The sequence below is a fragment of the Schistocerca cancellata genome, chromosome 12, assembly GCF_023864275.1.
Source record: "Schistocerca cancellata isolate TAMUIC-IGC-003103 chromosome 12, iqSchCanc2.1, whole genome shotgun sequence".
Classification (NCBI taxonomy): domain Eukaryota; kingdom Metazoa; phylum Arthropoda; class Insecta; order Orthoptera; family Acrididae; genus Schistocerca; species Schistocerca cancellata.
Window position 1 is genome coordinate 88,741,399 of NC_064637.1, and position 6,000 is coordinate 88,747,398.

Genomic DNA, 6,000 nt, shown 5'->3' on the forward strand with positions numbered 1-6,000 from the left:
TACTGAACCATGCTGCCTGTACAGCCGTCCGTTATTGCGAAACTGTTGCCGGTGCAGGATTTTGTGCACGGACTGACCTCTCCATTACGCCTCATAAATTTTCGATGGTATTCATTACAGGCGGTCTTGGTGGTCCAGTCATTTCCTCGCATTGTCCAAAACGTTCTTCAAACCAATCGCGAACAATTGTGGCCTGGTGACATGGCACATTATTAGCCATAAACATCCCATCGTTGTTCAGGAACATGAAGTCCATGAATGGCTGCAAATGGTCTCCAAGTAGTCGAACATAAACGTTTCCTCCCAGTTGGAGCGGAGGATCCAGTCCATTCCATGTAAACACCGCTCACACCACCATGGAGACAGCACCAAAGTGCCTTGCTGACAATTTGGGTCCATGGCTTCGTGAGGTCTGCGCCATACTCGAACACTATCAGTAGCTTGTTTTGCAAATAAAACTGCCTTTTCCTGCTGCTAGTTACTTTATTTATCCCATACGAGTTTCGCCTCCTCCTGTTCTAAGGCATCATACCTAGGATCTATAACGATACAGTTTTGTTAGTTTTAGATTATTAAACAGTTTTCTTCGCGATTTTTTTTTTTGTAAAAAAAGTAATTACTTACGATTTGCTAAGCTGCGTTTCCTCGCATCTGGTCTGGAGGTCGCACTACCACTTTTATCACTGCCATATAATCACATCTTTGTGTTCTCACCTTCCACACATTGTTCACCATTTTTTTCACTCTTTTTTGTGGTGCACTATTGTTCTTCTGTCACTCCACCACCATCGTAAGTAATTACTTTTTTTACAAAAAAATCGCGAAGTGAACTGTTTAATAATCTTAGACTAACAAGACTGTATCGTTATAGATCCCACTGATGATGCCTTAGAACAGGAGAAGGCGAAACGCGTATGGGATAAACAAAGTAACTAGCAGCAGGAAAAGGCAGATCTATTTATAGAACAAGTAGTCAACGAAATGCTTATTAAGACAAAAGAAAAAGACGCACCACGGAGGAATTATCCTAATGGGACGTAAATTGATAGATGGGATGTACATGTACAGACAACCAAATGATTACAATTTCAGAAAAACTGGATGATTTATTCAAGAGGAAGAACTACGGAAACTGAGCAAGTCAGTAATGCGGCGTTCCACCTCCGGCACATACGCAAATAGTTGCTTGGCTGGCATTGATCGATAGAGTTTTTGTATGTCCTCCTGGTGGATATTGTCCCAAATTGAGTCCACTTGTCGCGGTAGATCTTCAAAATCCCCGAGTTACTTGGTGGACGCTCCAATCGATCTCACCTGTGGAAAGATCCGGCGACCTTTCTGGCGAACGTAGGATTAGGTAAACTCGAAGACAAACAGTAGAAACTGTCGACGTAGCGCTGTTTTGTAAAGGTGCTGCGGATGACAAAGAAAGGGATCCTGCTACGAAAAGAAATGGCAGCCCAGACCATTACGCCTGCTTGGAGGACTGTACGACGTACAACAGTCAGGTTGACGTTGCACTGCTGTCCGGGACGCCTCCAGACATCCTGGGCCTCGTATTTCACTAACCGGAGTGGAATTGTCTTGAGTCCCGCTTCGAACTGAGCACCTGTCACTAGAGAAGGTCCTTGTAACCCGCTGGATCGATTTCAAACAAAGTAGCTACACGTATTGCTACCGAGAAAAAAAATAATGTGGGAGTACATCTACATACATACATACTCCGCAATCCACCATACGGTGCTGGGCGGAGGGTACCTCGTACCACAACTAGCATCTTCTCTCCCTGTTCCACTCCCAAACAGAACGAGGGAAAAATGACTGCCTATGTGCATCTGTACGAGCCCTAATCTCTCTCATCTTATCTTTGTGGTCTTTCCGCGAAATGTAAGTTGGCGGCAGTAAAATTGTACTGCTGTCGGCCTCAAATGCTGGTTCTCTAAATTTCCTCAGTAGCGATTCGCGAAAAGAACGCCTCCTTTCTTCTATAGACTCCCACCCGAGTTCCTGAAGCATTTCCGTAACACTCGCGTGATGATCAAACCTACCAGTAACAAATCTAGCAGCCCGCCTCTGAATTGCTTCTATGTCCTCGCTCAATCTGACCTGATAGGGATCCCACACGCTCGAGCAGTACTCAAGAATAGGTCGTATTAGTGTTTTATAAGTGGTCTCCTTTACAGATGAACCACATCTTTCCAAAATTCTATCAATGAACCGAAGACGACTATCCGCCTTCCACACAACTGCTATTACATGATTGTCCCACTTCATATCGCTCTGCAATGTTACGCCCAAATATTTAATCGACATGACTGTGTCAAGCGCTACGCTACTAATGGAGTATTCAAACATTACGGGATTCTTTTTCCTATTCATCTGCATTAACTTACATTTATTTATATTTAGTGTTAGCTGCCATTCTTTACACCAATCATAAATCCTGCCCAAGTCATCTTGTATCCTCCTACAATCACTCAACGACGACACCCTCCCGTACACCACAGCATCATCAGCAAACAGCCGCACATTGCTATCCACCCTATCCAAAAGATCATTTATGTAGACAGAAAACAACAGCGGACCTACCACACTTTCCTGGGGCACTCCAGATGATACCCGCACCTCCGATGAACACTCACCAACGAGGACAACGTACTGGGTTCTATAGTACGAACCAGCAACCTCATTTTGTGGTCGGGGTGATAACATGGAGGAAGAATAGGGGATGGAGGAGACATACAGAAAGAGGCGGAAGGAGGAGAAGCACGAACAAAACTGTAATAAATACATACCTAGGCAATGAGTCACCTAGTGTTCTTATGAAATACGACTGAGAGTCGCTCACCGCACGAATATTTGCATCGGAGTTCGTAACGCCCCAAGGACAGAAAACCCCAATTAACAAACTTTGTGGAACCGGCCGGTGTGGCCGAGCCGTTCTAGGCGCTTCAGTCTGGAACCTCGCGACTGCTACGGTCGCAGGTTCGAATCCTGTCTCGGGCATAGATGTGTGTGATGTCCTTAGGTTAGTTAGGTTTAAGTAGTTCTAAGTCTAGGGCACTGATGACCTCAGATGTTAAGTCCCATAGTGCTCAGAGGCATTTGAACCACTTTAAACTTTGTGGAAACCTTAAAGTAGGGAAGTGAGTCATCCTGATGGTGCGGTAACGATTGACGATAAAATCTACACTGGTAATATTTTGATTAACACCTGTATCATTCAAATACTGAGAATAGCGTAGAAAAAGGGGAGATAAAAGTAATGGATTATCATGGATTCTTTTTCAAACATCTATAGAATAAATTCAAAATCGTATGAACGAAGTTTAATTCCAAGGAAGTAATTCAGTCAAAGATAACATTTACTAGGGTGGAAGAGAGTTGTAGGCGCATCGAAAAGGAAATTCAATGCGACTACAATGGAACTTGGGTATGGAAATGTTCAGTTAGTTGGTTGCTCCTGAGTAGCTCTAGAGTACTTCTCTGATAGCTGTCTGGTCGCAAACTCTACTAGATTGTTTCGGTTTTGAAGTATGGTAATTCATGAAGTGGGCACTGAAGTGTTGCTCAGTCATTCGACTGATGAAAGTTAATCTTTACCGTTCTCAACGCGACGGTATAGCAAGACGAGTGTTAGACTTCGATTGAGTGATATTGGTTTATCGGACTTAGCCTTCGTACTGATGAACAGTTGCCAACCTTGAGAGCAATGGATCAACGACAGAAAAACAATTCGTAGTCTTGAGTAGGACACAATAAGACGAAGACGTGAAGAAAGACAAGTGCGCCGACTAGTCAAAAGTTGTCGTCAGCATCACGATTACTGAACTGAAGTTCATCTTGAATCGTATATCGGTCGGTGTGTGTTACAGGGACAAACAATCAATTAAAGGAAGAACTATAAAATCTGAGTCGAAAAATAAATCTTACGTGTCGCCTAACTCGTTAAACGGACAATACAATGTGTATTAATGCAAGTTAATTGAGTCTTCAAACGTTTTAAGTGACTAAGTGAGTATATGAATAACGGACAGTGAAAAGTGATTAGTTTAAAGCAATATTACGGCGTATTAAAAAACATTTATTCAAATATAAATTATTTCTGGAGTTACGTCGGACCGTTGTTAGTAACTTGACGTAGCAAAGGCATGGCAACGGAATAGTAGACAGCGAACTTTTATCCTCGCTATGTATAATGTGAAAAACGACCGTAATGATGAAATTAAGAATAAAGATTATATTTCATCACGGAACTAACCGGACATAAAAATAAACGATCGCAGTTTACCAGTTCGCACAAGCTGAGAAGACTGTTGCGGACAGACAACAGAATATTGCTAAGCCACGCGAGGAGTTGTGTTCTTACGAGTGAAGAAGGAGGGAAGGGACGTCATAAGTTGGACGACCACAGTTGCAGCTTTGTGAGTGAATTCGTGTGTGTGACATTGTGTACCAGGTCCTTTTCTTTTGTGTGGTGTGCTCTGCATGTGTATATGTCACCTCTGCACGTAATGTATTAGTTTCTGTACTTCCCTATTAATAGCAATTGAGGAGTAACAGATCAACACCATTCATAATGTTACGTGGCCTTTATGACATAACTATCGAAACGGCTCGTTCGCATCGATCTTCGATCGGAGACGCTGTGAGGGCTTGTGGAGACCTGGGACAGTAGCGTGCGTCGGAGGAAGGGTGGAGCACGGGCGGCGCCGCAGCGTCTGGGGGCGGCGGGGGCGGCGCCGGAGACGGAGGCGGGGGGCAGGCGCCTCGCGACGAATCGAAGCGGCCCGCCCCGCGCCGTCCATAACGATAAGGCGGCCATCGGCGTAACTCGCGGCTCCTCGGCGCGTCCTCAGTCCTTATCTGGCGGCGCTGGCGCAGCACGGCGCGCCAATACGTCACCGGGGCCCGCAAATGGACCCGGCGCCGGGCGGCGGACGCCGCCCTGCCAGACGTGGGGCGGCGGCAGGGGCCGCCCCCGGAAACCTCTCCCGTGTCGTCTCACTTCAGCTTTCTCGTCACTAATAACTTTTCTACAGGAGCTGGTATACACAGTAAAAGGCATATTACTATACACAAAAAGAACTAGATCTACTTTGGCTCATCGAGTCGATTCCACAATGCCAGGTTGCGACATCCATCGGCAACAGCATTGAAGCACTATGCCTAATCGACGTGTGTATCGACAACGCCGCCGCCGGATGCCAGTCTACAAACACATTATTAGCCTCGAGAATAAACTTGGCACAAATGGTACTGCACAATCTGTTATTCTGAATGGACCTATATTCTTTCGTGGTTGTCGAGTTTATTTCTCTCCTGATGTCGCAACTGGAGCTGATGGCAATGGGTGGTTTACACTCGCTATTGTCCTCTGTGAAAATGCCCTCCCTTCCTGGACTTTCGCCGGCCGAGATGTCATCGCCTACAAGACCTGGCATTGTGGAATTGACCCGAAGACCCAAAGTAGACCTAGTTTTGTGTATAGTAATATGCCTTTTACTTTGTATACCCGCTCCTGTAGGAAAGTTAGTAATGAAGGGAAAATACATGTATGGATCAAAGGACTTGGTGTACTTGCTGAAAATGTAACTGTAACTGCCGATATTACTTTGTACTATAATTATTAATAAAGTGTCATCCTTGATCCCTGTAACCGGGGGCGTCAGCCGAGAACATGTTTTGCCTGTTTGTTAGATGATGATGTCTAATGATCATTCTGCTGAGCAGCTAGGTTCTGTAACTAGCATCTCATAAGGGCCCACAAATTGGGGCTTTAGCTGGTGTTGCTCGCTCCTTAGGCTATTAGGGTATGCGTTTTTCTGTTTAAAAACAATATCTCGATAAGATTCTAGGGTCGAGCCATATACACCTGCTTTCATCTCAAGTAGATAACTCGCTACAAATAATAACTTCTATCTGCGATCATGGATCAAACAGCCTGTGCATAGGCTGGAAACGCGAATGAGTATTTTACTGTAGTTGTGGTCTTCAGTC